Below are 18,952 nucleotides of genomic sequence, written 5' to 3' on the forward strand. Positions count from 1 at the left end.
CTTCCCCCGTCAGCTCCGCTAGGGCAAAACTGTGCCTAAGGGGGCCAAGGCACCACAGGAAGGGGAAGGGGCTTCTCTGAGGGGCGGGCAGGACCTCTATGACTCGGCACTGTTGTCATAAAGCCTGGGGGAGTGGGGCCTTACTGGGACCCCTGCTCACTTGCCCCAGCTGGGGCCATAGCATCACAAATCAAAACACAGACCAAGGGCTTCCCTGGTGGCGCAGTGGTTGAGAGTCTGCCTGCCAATGCAGGGGACACGGGTTCGAGCCCTGGTCTGGGAAGATCCCACATGCCGCGGAGCAACTGGGCCCGTGAGCCACAACTACTGAGCCTGCGCGTCTGGAGCCTGTGCTCCGCAACAAGAGGCCGCGATAGTGAGAGGCCCGCGCACCGCGATGAAGAGCGGCCCCCGCTTGCTGCAAGTAGAGAAAGCCCTTGCACAGAAACGAAGACCCAACACAGCCATAAATAAATTAATTAATTAATTAAAAAAAAAAAAAAAAACACAGACCAAAAAAATCAACAGAATTAATGAGTTTTTCAATCTACAGAGTTGGAGGTGCAAGAAATGGCATTTATGTATTTCTCATAATAATCGAATCTGCCTTTCCAAACTTAACTCTGCCTGTGGGAGAAAATTTAATGTGATCCACTGCAGTAAACCCAATCAGCTCAGGGCCAATTTGGTCAAGGTTAGTTGTTTTCCTTCTCTCTTTGTCCCCAGGATGGCACCCAAGTGGTCTATGCACAGCATGGGCTACTACTCAGCAGTAAAGAAGAATGAGCTCTTGGCACACAAAACAGCAGGAATGAATCTCAAATGCATTAAGCTAAATGGAAGCACCTAGACTCATACGTCCTGTATGAGTCCATCTAGATGACATTCTGGATGTCATCTGGATGACTTTCAGGCAGATCCATATGGCCAGAAGGCAGGTCAGTGGTTGCCAGGGCTGGGGGTAGGAGAAAGATTGACCACAAAGGAGCAGGAGAAAATTTGGGAATGGCGACAGCACTGCTCTGTGTCTTGATGGTTGCAGGGGTTACACAACTATCTGTATTTGTCAAAACCCATAGAACTGTCCACTAAAAGGGGGACGTTTACTGTACATAAACCATACTTCAATGAAGCTGAACGTAATAAGGAAGCAGGGTGGGGGAATTGTGAGCTCCATGTGGGGCTCCACTGTGTCCATTTGGCTTCACCGTTAAGTCCCAGCACCCGGCACAGTACTGAAGGGGTGAACAGGTGTCTAGACTGAAGGTTTCATTATTCCAGAAAAAGTGTTCAACCCTCTATTCTATACCAATATTTTTAACCCAACAAGAAACTTCCTCCCCTCCTTGGCTGGTGGGAGTGGCAATAAAGTATCAAGGTATTCAACAAGTGGGATGCTTGATTTGTGGGCTCCTTTCCCCCTTTTTGAAATGGCAAAGAAAATACTCTAACCCTCAAATGGTCCTTGTTAGTGGAGCAAGATGGCTAATGTGAATTTTCTCCCCAGTTGCCTAAAACCAGGGCTGCAAAATGGAGTGGGTATGAGGGGGATAAGGCAGAGAGAAATAACATGTATTAAGCACCTTCTGTATACCCGAGGCTTTACGTATACATTTATTTAATTTCCACAGCAAACCTATAAAGAAAGCTTGACCTCCCCACCTTATAGGGTGGGCTCTGGGCCCCTCTGTACCTACAATGCTCACCTTGCTGGATCATTGAAGATGGGACATCCTACACAGGAAGTGCTTGCACATTGGAGCAGCCAAGAAATGGTCCGGAAAGACTCAGGGTATTTCTTAAGCACTAAATGTTCATAGTAAAAATATTAATGTGGTATCTAAGGGTATAAAGTAAAATTTAGATTTTCTCATTACTCCTAGCTACTTCCAGTCTTCCCAGACATAACTCCAATGAACAGGTTTTTGTATTTTTCTAGAGACATTCTATGCACATACAAGCTTATATCAATCTATATCTTTTTTACATAAATGGTAAACACTATACCCACCATTTTCCACATAACTGTAACTCTTGGAGATCATCTCATTTCGGTCCATAAACATCTCTCTCTTCCATTTAGTAGCTGTGCAGTGCTGCATTATATGGAGGTGTATTATTTATTTGATCATTCTCTACGACTGGGCATTTAAGTTGTTTCCAGTCTTTTGTTAGTACAAACATCGCTGCAATAAATGTCTTGCCATTTGCATTTATTTAAGTCAGGTTCGCAGAGGTACAATTTTCACACAGTGGAATTAACCCTCTCGGTGCAGTCCTGTGCGTGCTGATGAAGGCACACAGGCCCGCCGCCACCACCAGGATGAGATCATCCCCATCACCCAGGAAGACCTCTGTGCTCTTCCCTCTGCCTCTAACCCGGCAACCACCAGCGTGCCCTCTGTCCCCACAGAATGCCATACAAACAAGGTCACGTAGAACACAGTCCTTTAAGCCCGGCCTCTCTCCCTTAGTAGTTCTGCATAAATGCAATCAGCATCTTTCCACGTATATTTCTGGGCATGTCTGAGCATAACTTCTAGAAGAAGTTACAGGATGGAAGAGCATCCATTTTTTTACTTGAATATATATTGTCTTGAAGGCTTTCCGCCTCCCGTGGGCCTCTGGATATATACTTTATATATATTATTTATATGCATGTATATTGTCCTGAAGATTTTCCCAACCGTGGGGCTCTGAGGCCATGGCTTCCGATTCAGACACCAACGGACATCAGTCAGAAACTCCTGTTATTGGTAGAGTCGAGTTCAGGACATTGGACCACCAGAGACCTCCAGGCCCCACATAATATCAATTGGCAAGAGCTCTCCCAGAGATCTCCATCTCAACGCTAAGACCCAGCTCCACTCAAAGACCAGCAAGTTACAGTGCTGGACACCCCATGCCAAACAACTAGCAAGACAGGAACACAACCCCACTCATTAGCAGAGAGGCTGCCTAAAATCATAATAAGTTCACAGACACCCCAAAACATACCACTGGATGTGGTCCTGCCCACCAGAAAGACAAGATCCAGCCTCATCCACCAGAACACAGGCACCAGTCCCCTCTACCAGGAAGCCTACACAACCCACTGAACCAACCATACCCACTCGGGGCAGGCACCAAAAACAACGGGAACTACGAACCTGCAGCCTGCGAAAAGGAGACCCCAAACACAGTAAGTTAAGCAAAATGAAAAGACGGAGAAATACGCAGCAGATGAAGGAGCAAGGTAAAAACCCACCAGACCAAACAAATGAAGAAGAAATAGGCAATCTACCTGAAAAAGAATTCAGAGTAATGTTAGTAAAGATGATCTAAAATCTTGGAAATAGAATGGAGAAAATACAAAAAACGTTTAACAAGGACCTAGAAGAACTAAAGAGCAAACAAACAATGATGAACAACACAATAAATTAAATTTAAAATTCTCTAGAACGAATCAATAGCAGAATAACTGAGGCAGAAGAATGGATAAGTGACCTGGAAGATAAAATAGTGGAAATAACTACTGCAGAGCAGAATAAAGAAAAAAGAATGAAAAGAATTGAGGACAGTCTCAGAGACCTCTGGGCTAACATTAAACGCACCAACATTCAAATTATAAGGGTCCCAGAAGAAGAAGAGAAAAAGAAAGGGACTGAGAAAATATTTGAAGAGATTATAGTTGAAAACTTCCCTAATATGGAAAAGGAAATAGTCAATCAAGTCCAGGAAGCGCAGAGAGTCCCATACAGGATAAGTCCAAGGAGAAACACACCAAGACACAAATTAATCAAACTATCAAAAATTAAATACAAAGAAAAAATATTAAAAGCAGCAAGGGAAAAGCAACAAGTAACATACAAGAGAATCCCCATAAGGTTAACAGCTGATCTTTCAGCAGAAACTCTGCAAGCCAGAAAGGAGTGGCAGGACATATTTAAAGTGATGAAAGGGAAAAACCTACAACCAAGATTACTCTACCCATCAAGGATCTCATTCAGATTCAATGGAGAAATAAAAACCCTTACAGACAAGCAAAAGCTAAGAGAATTCAGCACCACCAAACCAGCTCTACAACAAATGCTAAAGGAACTTCTCTAGGCAGAAGACACAAGAGAAGGAAAAGACCTACAATAACAAACCCAAAACAATTAAGAAAATGGTAATAGGAACATACATATCGATAATTACCTTAAATGTAAATGGATTAAATGCTCCAGCCAAAAGACATAGACTAGCTGAATGGATACAAAAACAAGACCCATATATATGCTGTCAACAAGAGACCCACTTCAGACCTAGGGACACATACAGACTGAAACTGAGGGGATGGAAAATGATATTCTATGCAAATGGAAATCAGAAGAAAGCTGGAATAGCAATTCTCATATTAGACAAAATAGACTTTAAAATAAAGACTATTACAGGAGACAAAGAAGGACACTACATAATGATCAAGGGATCAATCCAAGAAAAAAAACAGCGATTGTAAATATTTATGCACCCAGCATAGGAGCACCTCAATACATAAGGCAAATGCTAACAGCCATAAAAGGGGAAAACGACAGTAACACAATAATAGTAGAGGACTTTAACACCCCACTTTCACCAATGGACAGATCAACCAAAATGAAATTAAGACGGACTTAATTGATATTTATAGGACATTCCATCCAAAAACAACAGAATACACTTTCTTCCCAAGTGCTCATGGAACATTTACCAGGATAGATCATATCTTGGGTCACAAATCAAGCCTTGGTAAATTTAAGAAAATTGAAATCATATCAAGTATCTTTTCCAACCACAATGCTGTAAGACTAGATATCAATTACAGGAAAAATACTGTAAAAATTACAAACACATGGAGGCTAAACAATACACTACTAAATAACCAAGAGATCACTGAAGAAATCAAAGAGGAAATTTAAAAATACCTAGAAACAAATGACAATGAAAACACAATGATGTTTAAAAAAAAAAAAAGAAAAGAAAAGAAACTCCTGTTCTAGGAGCCTGGTGCTGTAGGTGTGAGGGAGCCCAGGCATGAATGCCACAGCCCCCCGCCTGGCACCGGTTACAGGGCTGCTGTGCAAGGGGGTGGGGCCTTAGGAAAACCCAGAGGGCGGCCAAAAATCCCTTGGTGATCTCCAGGATGGACAGCTCGCTGCAGGCTGAGGTCCTCTGGGGTCCTGCTCACCTGGGCTCCAGGTCAGTTGCTTGAATGATGCGGGGAGATGTTCCAGGACAAACCCCGATGAAAATCCACAAAGTGAAACTGTCACCAGAGAAACTGACCCGCCTGCCTTTCAGCCATTTGGGGCTCTGGCTTGATTTTCCTAAGCAAGGCGGGGCTCCTTGAATATATCTATATTATCGTATATATATGACCCATGTGCATTTTTTCTGCTATAAAGAGATAGAAGAATCTATGTCAGGGCGTAACCGAGCAGGACCCTATGGGGCCTTCCCGGGACAGCCTTCCCCCATATCCTCTGCTTCAGCTCCTCTCTGAAGTACCTAGATAACAGTTTGATGCACATTTTCTGAGTTGTTTCACAGATGTGAAAACCCCCCACCAAATGAAAGATATTGACTACAGTACTTGATGACCACGAGCACACAGCCCCCAGGCCTCCTGGAGCCTAAGGACTGATAATGTTAACCCCTGTGACACCACCCTGCTAGCTCACCATCAACCAGAGAATTGTGCAGGAGCTGATCACATACCTTGCGAACCCCCTCCCTCATCTGGCTTTTAAAAATTCTTTGCCAAAAATTTTCGGAGAGCTCGGGGGTTTTTTGGGGGCCTGAGCCACCTGTCTCCTTGAATGGCCCTGCAATAAACCTTTCTCTGCTCCAAACTCCAGCGTTTCGGTTTGTTTGGCCTCACTGTGCATGGGGCACACAAACTTGTGCTAACAGGTGCTAATCTGCACCTCTCTGAGCCTCAGTTCGCCCCCCCGTAAAATGAGGGCTCGAATAACGCCCACCTCCAGGCGTGAGCAAAAGGATTACATGAAATGATGTGGCAAAGTGTAGTCTAATAATAAGAGTAACACCAATAACAACTGTTGATCACCCACTAGGTGCTAAGTACCTTGTTCTGCCTTTACTTGATTCTCACAGCGTCCGAGGGAGGCACAATCCCCGGCCTTTTCCAGGCTGGGAGAGGGGTCGGAGCTGGGATTCCACTCAAGGGAAAGGCCTCTTCTGCCCTGAGAATTGCTTTTCCCAAGGTCTTGTTTATTTATGATGCATTTGTTTTAAGTTCTGAAAACAATACTGTGTGTGTCTCACCTGGACTCTAGTTCCCATCTAGTCCTTTCAGTCTGCACCTCTCACACGTGAAGGTGTCCACCAATCACCTGAGGATTGGATTAAAATGCATATTCTGATTGAGTAGAGCTGGGGCCAGGGCTGGAGGTGCTGCTTTTCCTACAAGCTCCCAGGTGAGGCTGGTCCACAGACCACACCTGGGGTAGTGGGGCCCTGAAATAAGTTCTATGAGAGAAAGGACCTTATTTGATTTTGCTTGTATTTGTATCCACAGCACTGAGAATAATACCTGGAATATAGTAGGTGCACAATTTGCGTTTGTTAAATGAATAAAAAAATGGATGGATAGATGGATGGGTGTATGGCTAGGTGGGTAGATGGATGGATGGATGGATGGATGGATGGATGGATAGATGAAGTGACAGAATTTCAGATGCCATTAAATGAGAAAGGTAAATTCAAAACAGTTGGACATGGTTCAACCAAAACTCAGCAAAAAGGAATAGTAAAACCTAACAACTCAGTCCAAAAGACTCAAGGAATCACCTTCTAAAAATTTAGAAAGTGAAAATACTCAAATACTTTGTGTGTGACTGTTAGAGAACTCCTGATCAGTGCCTTCCAAGCATGGGGCAGTGGAGTTTTTAGGGTTCATCCATGGTGAAGCAGGTGTCGGTACTTCGTTCCCTTTTATGGCTGAATACTATCCCAATCACATGTCTAGACCACATGTCGTTTAGCCATTCATCCGTTGATGAACATTTGGGTTGTTTCCACTTTTTGGCTGTTATGAATAATATTGCTGTGAACATTTCTGTACAGGTTTTTGTGTGGACATAAGTTTTCAATTTTCTTGAATAGTTCCCAAAGAGTTGAATTGCTGGGCCCTATGGTAATTCTGTTTTGATTACTGTTGAGTTTTAATAAAATGTAAATCAGCACATTTTGTTACTTAGTTTTTAGATAAATAAAGTATTATCCATAGAAGTTAATTCAAGGAACTCCCAACTACACAGTCAGCCACCGCACACACAGGCTGGGCCACATGTGTTTGGTTGGACAGTAAGTTCCTAACGCCTGGGAATCGTTGACTCTCTCTTTGGGCTCAGTTAGTGTCTCCAAGCCCTTGGGGTGCTTTGCACCCCTGCATCCAAACAGTAGACTCAACAAACACAAGGTTAGCCGCGATGGGAAGATGAAACCAGAACACGGACTGCTTCCATTCTGTCATTCTATGTGACCCTGGGAGTTTTTATTTGTGTCTAGGATGTAAAACAGTGAAACAGAGTGTGACCTGCAAGGTGTAATATTTTTGCTTGGAACGTGGACATTTTAGTCCATGCATGAAATCTTTTACTGAACTCAGTATCTTTAAAATTGAAATGTAATCTTTGTATCTGTCAATTGTATCAAAACTAAGAAAGGGGCTTCCCTGGTGGCGCAGTGGTTGAGAATCTGCCTGCCAATGCAGGGGACACGGGTTCGAGCCCTGGTCTGGGAAGATCCCACATGCCACGGAGCAACTGGGCCCGTGAGCCACAATTACTGAGCCTGCACGTCTGGAGCCTGTGCTCCGCAACAAGAGAGGCCGCGATGGTGAGAGGCCTGCGCACCGCGATGAAGAGTGGCTCCCGCTCACCGCAACTAGAGAAAGCCCTCGCACAGAAACGAAGACTCAACACAGTCATAAATAAATAAATAAATAAATATATAAAAGTTTAAAAAAAAAAAAAAAAAAAACTAAGAAAGTAACCAGGAATATAATTATTACTGGGAATATTATTGTATAGAGGAGGAAGGTGTTAAAAAAAATTGTCTACTCTGGGTGTTGAATATACCACGCACGCCACTGCTTAGAGATCCCTCATCCACCACTAAAAGATGTTTTTTTCAATATCTTGTAAAAGAGATTCTTTCAATCTCTTTCCGGCTGATGGAAAACTCATTCAATTTCTGAAATCCCTGTGGGAATGGACTAGGAGAGGCTGGGGAGATGGGGGAGAGGAGACCCGACTGACCCCCGGAATGGGGTTCGCAATCCTCCACCCCAGCTCCGCCTCCCGATCACTGGGGACCCCCGGCCCAGCATCGCACTAACTCTATTTTATTGCCATCTCTGCCTGCAGCTGCGGCATTGAGATGGCTGCCTGACTTCCACAGGCTGTGAAGGGACACCTCCACGTCTGTGAATTTAATGTGAAATCCATCCGCCTGCAGAATAAAGGCCTGGAGAGACCGTCTTAGGTGAAGGCTGGAGCAGCGCTGTCCAGTGATAGAACTTTTCTGCAGCGATCAACTCAACAAGTCAGCAAGCGTTCCTTGGGCGCCCCCTGCAGGTAGATAGGAATCTGTCACTTGTCCTTCCCCGCAGCCAAAATCTGTGACTGGAGGTGACTCCAAGCAGTGCTTAGAAAACTGGAAAAATAGGGTCACACACAGGAAAGAGAGAAAAAAATCCAGGAAGAAGCTGCTTTCAATTCAACATCCGTGTCAGTTTGTATCATTCAAAAACTAAAGTTATATTTTACAATATAGCTTTTTTTTTTCACTTTGAATTTCGGAAGATATATATATATATTTTAAAATAAATCTTAACCACTTTTTATTATTATTTATTTATTTATGGCTGTGTTGGGTCTTCGTTTCTGTGCGAGGCGTTTCTCTAGTTGCGGCAAGCGGGGGCCACTCTTCATCGCGGTGCACAGGCCTCTCACTGTCGCGGCCTCTCTTGTTGCGGAGCACAGGCTCCAGACACGCAGGCTCAGTAATTGTGGCTCACGGGCCCAGTTGCTCCGCGGCACGCGGGATCCTCCCAGACCAGGGCTCGAACCCGTGTCCCCTGCATTGGCAGGCAGATTCTCAACCACTGCGCCACCAGGGAAGCCCCGGAAGATATCTTTTTGGTGCTTAGAGCACTGGCCCTGGCTGGTGTCCAACGACTCAGCAATCTCTCTGGAAATCTACCTGCGAATACACACATACGTGTGTGCTAAAACACACACGTATATGTGCTCACTGCTGCATTGATTGTAGCAGGGAAAAAGTGCAGCTAACCAAATGGCCCTCAGTACAGGGTGGCTAAATAAAATATACGACACTTATTCTATGGAGAACTCTGCAGCATAAAAAGAAGTTAGGCCTGTATTTGCCGATATGAAAAGATTTCTGAGATATCAATGCAAGTGAAAAAAGCAAGGTATAGAAGAGTATATACCCTATGGTACCACTTGAGCAGATATGTAGGTAATTGTATACAAACAAACACTTCTGGAAGGATACACAGGAACCAGTGCCTGAGTGATTACCTTTGGACAAGGACAGGAATGGAACCGAGGCACAGGGGGAGACTTTTATTTTTTGATTAAGCCTTCCATACTGCTCTATATACACAGTCGACCCTGGAACAACGTGGGGGGTAGGGGCGCCGACACTCAACACGGTCGAAAATCCGAGTATAATTTATAGTCGGCCCTCTTTATCCACCATTCCACATCTCAACCAACTGTAGGTTGTGTAGAAATGTTGTATTTATTATTGAAAAAAATCCAGGTATAAGTGGACACGTGCAGTTCAAACCCATGTTGTTCAAGGGTCAACTGTAATTTTTCTTAGTATATATGTAATATATGCAATATATATAGTATAATTAGCATACTATATATGTAATATATTCACATGTATAACCTAATAGGACATCTACTTCCCGCCAAGATTGGGTAATAGGGATTAGCTGTACCCTCCCATCTGAAGCTACTCAAAAAACACTCAAAATATATGAAATGATGATTTTCAAGACACTGGACATCAGGCATGAAGGACAGTCCTCCCTGTGAGACGGGAAACAAATGAGGTGAGTCCTCCAACCACCACAGCTCACTGCCTGGGCAGAGTTTCCAGGCCATGGTGCAGGGAGGGGGACTGTCTCCAGTTAAGGGAGCCGGGCAGGTGGGACACAAATGTGTCTAGAGTCTGAAGGACAAAGCTTGAAGGAGGACGGAGCTGCCCAGAGAGAGCTCTGTAGACTTGTAGATGGTTCCCTTGGTGTCCAGCTGAGCAGGATCAGTGCACACCTGTGAGGAAATGACCCCGGGCTGGGGAAGAACCACCCCAAAGCATCAGAGGGAACAATCCCAGAGCCCCCCCCAGGCTGGGAATAGTTCCCCATCCCACCAGCCACAGTAGATTTCATCATCTGTGCAGCATCAAGTCAAATAGCCAGAGGGTTTTGCTTAAGTATTAGAGCAAAATTAGTCCCAGACTCATTACCACTCTGGTCCTGCCTAACAAAGCTTAAAAGCAGTACCCCAAAGATTAAAATGTTTTCAGTCCGTTTGCTGATGTCCCAGAAAAAAATCGAGAATATTTGTAAAAATACAAACATTTTCAGCACTCAGTAAGGTAAAATTCACAATATCTGGCATCCAGTAAAAAGTTGGATCGCAATTTTAAAAACTGCAAAGAAGTAGGAAACGAAGACCCATAATGGGAGGTGGGGGGTGGGGTGGATCAATCTAATGAACCCAAACCAGAAATGATACAGATAATAGAATTAGTAGACAAGAACATTTAAAAAGTTATCATAACTACATCAGTGTGTTCAAGAAGACAGAGGAAAAATTGGCCACATTAAGTGGAGACTTGGAGGATATTAAAAAACAAAACAAAATACCTGAATTGAACTTCTAGAGAGGAAAAGCACAATGTCTGAGATGAAAAATATACAAGATGAGATTAAAGGTATGTTTTAGTCGACCAAGGCTGCCATACAAAATACCATAAACTGACACAAAATACTCTAAGTACCAGAAATTTATGTCTCACAGTTCTGGAAGCTGGAAGTCCGAGATCGGGGCCAGCATGGTCGGGTTCTGGTGAGGTCTCTCTAGTTGGCTTACAGACAGCCGCCTTCTCACTCACTGTGTTCCCACATGGCCTTTCCTTGTGTGGAGAGAGAGCGAGTTAAGTGTCTCCTCTTATAAAGACACTAATCCCATCATGAGGACTCCCTCTCCTCTCCATGACCTCATCACCTCCCAAAGGCCCACCTTCCAATACCATCACATTGGGAGTTAGGGCTTCAACATATGAATTGGGGTGTGCAGAGTGGGGTAACACAAACATTCAGTCTATAATAAGGCAGATTAAATACTGCAGAAGAAAAGATTAGTGAAGTTGAAGATAGAGCAACAGAGACTACCCAAAATGAAACAGAGAAAAAAAAAAAGACCGAGAAACAGAACTATAGAATAGTGCTGAGAGAAATCTAGAAGGACCTAAATAGAGAGATAAATCATGTGTGTGGACTAGGAGACTCAATATTGTTGAGGCCAGTTCTTCCCAAACTGAAGGTTAGATTCAATGCAAATCCAACCAAAATCCCAGCAGGCTTTTTGGGGTAGAAATTAATTAACTGATTCTAAAATTCAAATGGAAATTCAAAGGATCTAAATAGCCAAAACAACTTTGAAAAGAAAAACAAAGTTGGAGGATTTGAGGTCTCTGACTTGAAGACGTATTATAAAGCTACAGTATGGTATTGGCACAAAGACAGACAAAGATCTTATTCTGAATAAAGAATCCAGATATATATCCACATATTCATGGTCAGGTGACTTTCAGCAAAGGTACAAAGTTAATTGTGTGGAGAAAAAATAGTATTTTCAACAAAAGATGCTGGAACAATTGGAGATATATATGTGTGTATATATATATATCCATATCTATATCTATATATATCTCAACCCATACCTTGCACTATATACAAAAATTACATACAAAAATAATTAACTCCAAATGAGTCATAGACCTAAATTTAAGGTCTAAAACTATAAAAATTCTAGAAAGAAACATAGGAGAAAATATTTGTGACCTTGTGTAAGGCAAATTTCTTAGGTATGTTTTCTAAAACACAATACATAAAAGAAAAAAACTGATAAACTGGACCTCATCAAAATTAAGAGCGGCTCTTCAAAAGACATTCACAAGAGAATTTTCAATCTCAAGCCACAGACTAGGAGAAATATTTGCCAAACATATAACTGATAAGGAACCTGTATCCAGAACATATACAGTATTCTCAAAACTCAATACTTGGGCTTCCCTGGTGGCGCAGTGGTTGAGAATCTGCCTGCCAATTCCAGGCACACGGGTTCGAGCCCTGGTCTGGGAAGATCCCACATGCCGCGGAGCAGCTCGGCAGCAAGAGAGGCCGCGATAGTGAGAGGCCCACGCACCGCGATGAAGAGTGGCCCACGCTTGCCGCAACTAGAGAAAGCCCTCGCACAGAAACGAAGACCCAGCACAGCCATAAATAAATAAAAATTTAAAAAAACTCAAGCAACCAAAATTTTTTTAAACGGGCTTAAAATTTGAACACTTTGGCAAAGAAGATATGCTGATGGCAAATGAACACCTGAAAAGATGGCAACATAATTTCTCACTAGGGAAATGCAAATTAAAACCACAATAAGATACCACTATACACCTATTAGAATGCCAAAAACCCAAAAGACGGGTTACACTCGCTGTTGGCAACAATATGGGGCAACTAAAACGCTCAGACGCTGCAGGTGGGGATGGACAGCCACTCTGGAGAACACGTCACCAGTTTCCTACCATCCCACTCCTAGGTGCTAACTCCAGAGAAATGACAGTGTGTGTCATTATGAAGCTTGTACAACAATGCTCGCAGCAGCTTTATTTGTAACACCCGCAGGCTGGAAGCAATCCAAATGTCCATCTACAGGTAAGTGGATTAACAAGCTGTGGTGTACTCATACAATGAAATACTTCACCGAAGCCAGAAGAAATGAACTTCACACACTCAACAACATGGATGAACCTGAAATAAACATGCTGAAGGAAGCCAGATGAAAAGGAGCACACACCGTATGATTCCACTGATAAAAAATTCTAGAAAATCCACACTCATTTATGGAGGCAGGAAACAGGGCAGTGACTGCCGGCGGGGATCAGGGGCAGGTTTGCAAAGGTCATGAGGAAACTTTGGGGGATGATCTGTGTGTTCACTATCTTGATTGCGGTGATGGTTTCACAGGTACAGTATATATAAGTCAAAACTTAACCAACTGTACGCTTTAAATATGTGCAGTCTGTTTATCAGTTATCCATCAATAAAGCTGTTTGTTTAAGAAATTAACAATTGCTAACACCTATATACTGCACAAATGTGTGAGGAATTTTTTAAAAACTTGTTTTACTCATATTAACTTATTTAATCCTTCCAACAATAATCCTCTGAGGGAGTTAATATTATCGTTGCCATTTTACAGGGGAGGAAACTAAGGCCTGAAGAAAAGATTTGAAAGCTGGTAAATGGGAGGCTGGAATTTGAACGCAGACGGCTGGCATTCAAAAATCCACGTTCCTAACCAGCAAACGAGTCAACTTCTCCATATGTAATGGATCTGAACCTTATTTTTCGACTCAGTTATATATCAAGCACCTGCAGTGTATTCGACTCAGTTATATATCAAGTGCCTGTATACACTGCAGGCGCTTGATATATAACTGATATCTGATATCTAATATCTTCGTTAGATATTTTTGCTGGGTCCAAGGGAAGAGGTAGGAAATTCTCTACTCCAGAACTTAAAATTTTTTCCACGTCCTGACTTTGGTCATAGATGGGGTAGGAGCGCCACCTGGTGGTACAATGTGGAACTTCATGCATCTCCTGTGCATTTCACAGGGTAGCGTTTTCACCACCTGCAGTGTGTTTAAGATGCTCCAGTCCTGCTAGATCACCATCTAAATTCTTAACCTGATTGACCCAGGTGCTAGTCTTGTTTCATTCACTAACCTGCTATGTGATTAGGGACAATTTTCTCTGTCTAGGCCTCAGTTCCCCCATCTGTAAACAAGGGTACGGGATCTCACTTCTGCAACTCTCACCTACAACCCCAAGTTTACTTAAACACAACTCTGTATCACACATCCCAACCATGGAAGTCTGTAGTGCCATCGCTAGAAACCCTGAGGAGTTTTTTAAACATGCGGTGATATTATGATTTATAATAAGAAACATATGTTTGGTCTTTTTTCCCGTGTCTGGCACAGAGCTCCTAAAATCCTTGGAATTTCCTAAGGGCGGAGAGCAATAAAGGTGTCTCTTGTTATGTTAATGAACCTCACTTAAGGATGGGGGCTGGTTGCCAGGGGAACCAACCTAGCCATAGGAGGGTTGGAACTTTCAGTCCCACCTCCCCAGCTTGGGGCTGAACCAATCGCTGATGACTTACTCAGTCGTGACGGGGTAATGAAGCCTCCATTAAAAGGACAGGTTTCAGTGAAAACTTGGAGATTTGGGGAGAGAGGTGCGCTTGGAGAGGGCTTGGACTCTCTGAGCCCTTTCCTCATGCCTTGCCCTGTGCATCTCTTCCATCTGGCTGTTCCTGAGTTATAATCTTTTAGGATAAACCGGTGTCCAGTAAGTAAAATGTTTCTCTGATTTCTGTGAGCTACTCTAGCAAATTAATTGAATCCAAAGCAGGAGGAGGTCATGGGTACCTCTGATTTATAGTCAGTCAGTCAGTCAGAAGCACAGGTAACAACCTGGGCTTGCAACTGGCATCTTGGGGAGGAGGGCAGTCTTGTAAGATTGAGGCCTTAACCTGTGGAATCTGACGCTAACTCCAATAGCATCAAAATTGTTGAATTGTAGGACACCCATCTGGTGTCCAGGGCATTTTTCGTTGGCATGGGAAACCCCACACACACACCTCCCACCCACATTGGAAACTGGGTTCAGAACCTCTTTATAGGCCCAGGCCCCATGCACAAGTTTCTGATTTAATTGATGTGGAGGAGGAGAACCGGCCCATAAAATACCCCAGGTGATTATAATGTGTAGCCAGGCTGAGAAACCCTGCTGTCAAAAGAATATATCCAGTGTCCCATCAGTCTCAGTGCAGATTTAAGCTCTAATAATTTCAGAAGTATAAACAAATTTTGTTTCTAGAGCAGTTTTAGGCGTACAGAAAAAAAACTTTCAGAAAGTTCAGAGAGTTCTGATATATTCCCCCCACCCCGTTGCCCCCATTATTATTAACATCTTGCATTGGTGTGGTATATTTGTTGTCATTGGTGAACCAATATTGATACATTATTATTAACTAAAGTCCATAGTTTAAGTTAGGGTTCACTCTTAATGTTGTACCTTCTATGAGATTTGATAAATGCATAACGTAATGTCCTGTGGCCACCATTACAGTATCCCACAGAATAGTTTTACTGCCCTGAAGTCCCCTGTGCTTTTCATCCCTCCCACTCCTAACCCCTCCCCCAAATCCTGGCAATCACTAATCTTTTCACTGTCTCTAGTTTTTACAAACTTATTTTTCAAATCATTAAAAAATTTAGCTATTTGAATCTACAGCAACACGTTTTTCAACTTTAATTTTGTTGTTTCTTTTTGGCCGTGCCACACAGCTTGCAGAATCTCAGTTCCCCGAACAGGGATTGAACCCAGGCCCCGGCAGTGAGAGCCCAGAATCCTAACTACTCGGCCACCAGGGAACTCCCTAAATTTTCATTTTGTTGTTTTAGTCATCATGGCCATCTACCATCAGAGGGACTGAAATAAAAAATTTTAAGCCTATTGTTTCAAACTCAGGAAGTGAAATAAGTGTAAAGGAAATGTAAACTTTCAAATGCCAGATTTTGTAAGTTTGTTCATACTTCAAAAGTTCCTAAAGGAGAAAACTGGGCTCAGACTTTTGGAACATGCTGTACTCGAGAAAGGAGAACCAGTTGCTTCCACAGGCCAGGAACAGCATCTGTGAGAAGATCGTGCTCAGGGGTCTCCCACGGGGGACTGGGTAATGGCTGGACAGGCAAGGGCTGGGGGAGGGGTGGGCAGCGGGGACATTCCTGGCAGAAGGACCTCTGTGAGCAACAGAGTAATGGGCTGGGGTCCCCGGGGACGTGCCAGCTGTTCAGTGGTTAGGGCCCAGCCTTCACACTGGCCCAGGGCAAGAAATGAGCCTGGATGGGGATATATGTTTATGTATAGCTGATTCACTTTGTTATACAGCAGAAACTAGCACACCATTGTAAAGCAATTATACTCCAATAAAGATGTTTTAAAAAAAAAGAAAAGAAAAGAAAGAAATAAGCCTGGAGTGGTCAGATGGTCACCGAGGCCACTGAAAACCATGCGAAGATTGGATGTTAGCCTGTGGGCCATAGGGAGCCATTGAAGGTTTAAGAGTAGCAGAGCAACACCGTGTGATCTGCGTGGGGAAAGGTCAAGAGCAGAGAAGCCCTGCGAGGAACTACAGGGGACAGTCCAGGGCCCACTCCCTATGCCTCTCTGGGTATGACCATGGGACTCAATCTCGCCAGGGAAAGTGAGCAAATAGGTGTCACATCTGGGGGGACGCATTTAAGCGGCAGCGTACAATTCACGCTCTCCACCTTTGAAGCCCTGTGTTCAGATGGCTGCAACGTAAGATGACAGTGCCTCTGTCTGTATCCCTGAGCTACAGTGAGCAGGGGCCTCTGCCGAGAAGCTGTATATGAGCAGGAACAAAAAATAGACCTTGCTGCCTTGAGCTTGTGCAGCCTGGGGGATGTTTGTCTGGCAGCATAGCCTGGCCTGACACAGAAACTATTGCAGGCCCAGGAGGACAAAGGCCTGAGCCAAGGCAGTAGGGATGATGGAAGTTGTGGCCTGGGACTTGTATATCGCCACCCCAAACACAGTGGTTTAAAGCAGTGTTTATTTAGCTCATGAGTCTTTGGGTTGGCTGGGTGGCTCTTGTGGACTCGGCTGGACTCACTCATACATCTGTTGTCATCTGTGGGTCTGCAGCTCTTGGTCCTGTGTGTCTCAGGGTCACTGGTCTGGGATGGCCTTGGCTGGGATCACTGGGGAGGGGGTGCTCAGCCCATCTCCATGTCTTACCTTGATCAGGCTAGGCCAGAGATATCCTCACAGCCATGGCAGAGGGGCAGGAGAGGGAAGTGAAAACAGGCAAGGGCTTTTATGAGGTTTTTCTTAGATCCCGTTTGCTAACATTTCATTAGCAAAATAAGTCACATGCCTGAGCCCAGAGTCAAGGGTAGAACAGAATGTACTGCAAAGCTAGATAGCAAAGAGCACAGATAAAGAGGGGGGCGAAGAATCAGGCCACTTGTGCAGCCAGGCCCCCACAGCCCCCATTGGGGAAGCTACAGGACTTGATGATTGGCTGTAAAGGGAGATACCGCGGATGTCTCCAACAGTGGCCACCAACGCTTACCCCCATGTCTGTACCCGCCTGCCACTCCACCCATCAAGATATGGTGTCTGTTTCCCCACCCCTTGAACCTGGGCTGCTCTTGTGACTTACTCTGACCAACAGAATGTGAGAGAGTGACCCTGTGCCAGTTCTTAGCCGTGCCCAGCTGCAATGGAAAGGTGCTCAGGCTGGACCACTGAATGATGAGAGGCCACATGGTGGGGAGAGGTCATGTGGAGGGAAATGCAGGCAGACACAAGTGAGAATCTTAGATCTTCTAGTCAACTCCTGCCTGAATGAAGCCACATGAGTGAGCTTGGATAAAACCAGAGGAGTCATGAGAAACAATAAACCATTGTTGTCTTAACTACTAGGTATCAGGGTAATTTGTTACACAGCAATTGATAACTGATACAGAGGAGATGGAGACAACTAAGCAAGGCTGGTGCTCAGATTGATGACTTGAGTTCTTCGGCAGTGGTGGTGTCAGTCTCTGAGATGAGAACTCCAGAGGCAGGAACTGGTTTGAGGAGAAAGTTGTGGACATGAGTTTTATGCTCATAGGACATCAGTGCAGTAAAACCCAATAAGCGTCGACTGAGATACATGTGTCTGAACTTAGGGAGAGATAGGGGCTGGAGACTGGGGAATGTTTCATATGGAATAACGGAGGATGCCGTGGACATAATGCTGCTCATGGTGGGGAGGATGTGGAAAGTGTGACTAAAAGTGGGCCAAGAACAGTCTTGAGGAGTGCTCATCGTAAGAAGTGGTTCTCAAACTTTAGTGGATGTAATTACTATCCTGTGAGAATGTGAAGATACAGATTCCCTGGCCCAGCCCTCCAGTTTCTGAGTCAGGAGGTCAGGGATGGGCCTGGGAATCTGCTTTGCCACCTGGCTCCCACCCTTCTGCTCCCAAATACAACAGGTGGAAAGTTCCATCCCATGTGAGACAGGAGTTTGGCTGGGAGAGTAGGAGAGAGACCTGGAGCAAAGTTGAGAGGTTTGTTTGATTTTGTTTGATTTCACCATCATTCTTACAGCCTTGTGGGGAGGAGCGAGTCGAGAGAGGAAGGCTGAAGAACAGTAGACTTTTTCCTCCCTGCCACTGAGCAAAGACCCACTGAGTGCTGAGTGGGAGAGCCCTGTACAATTAGGGACAAAAGAGCTCTGCAGTGGCCCTGCCGCTGAGAACAGCTAAGGGGAACGTGCATGAAATGTCTTAGGGGACATCAGGAAGGAACACCTGAAGTGGGCTGGCCTGAGGCTTCTGCAGTGTGACTGGGAGAAAAAGAGCCTGTGCTCAGAAGAATTCAGTGGAGCCTGCTGGCTGTGAGACCCTAGACAAGGCTCTCTGAGCCTCAGCGAAAGGAGCATAATTTGCATCCTGCCTCCCAGTGTACAGCAGAGTGGTTAAAAGCCCAGGCCCTATACCAGACT

The sequence above is a fragment of the Balaenoptera ricei genome, chromosome 15 (genome assembly GCF_028023285.1).
Source record: "Balaenoptera ricei isolate mBalRic1 chromosome 15, mBalRic1.hap2, whole genome shotgun sequence".
NCBI classification, from domain to species: domain Eukaryota; kingdom Metazoa; phylum Chordata; class Mammalia; order Artiodactyla; family Balaenopteridae; genus Balaenoptera; species Balaenoptera ricei.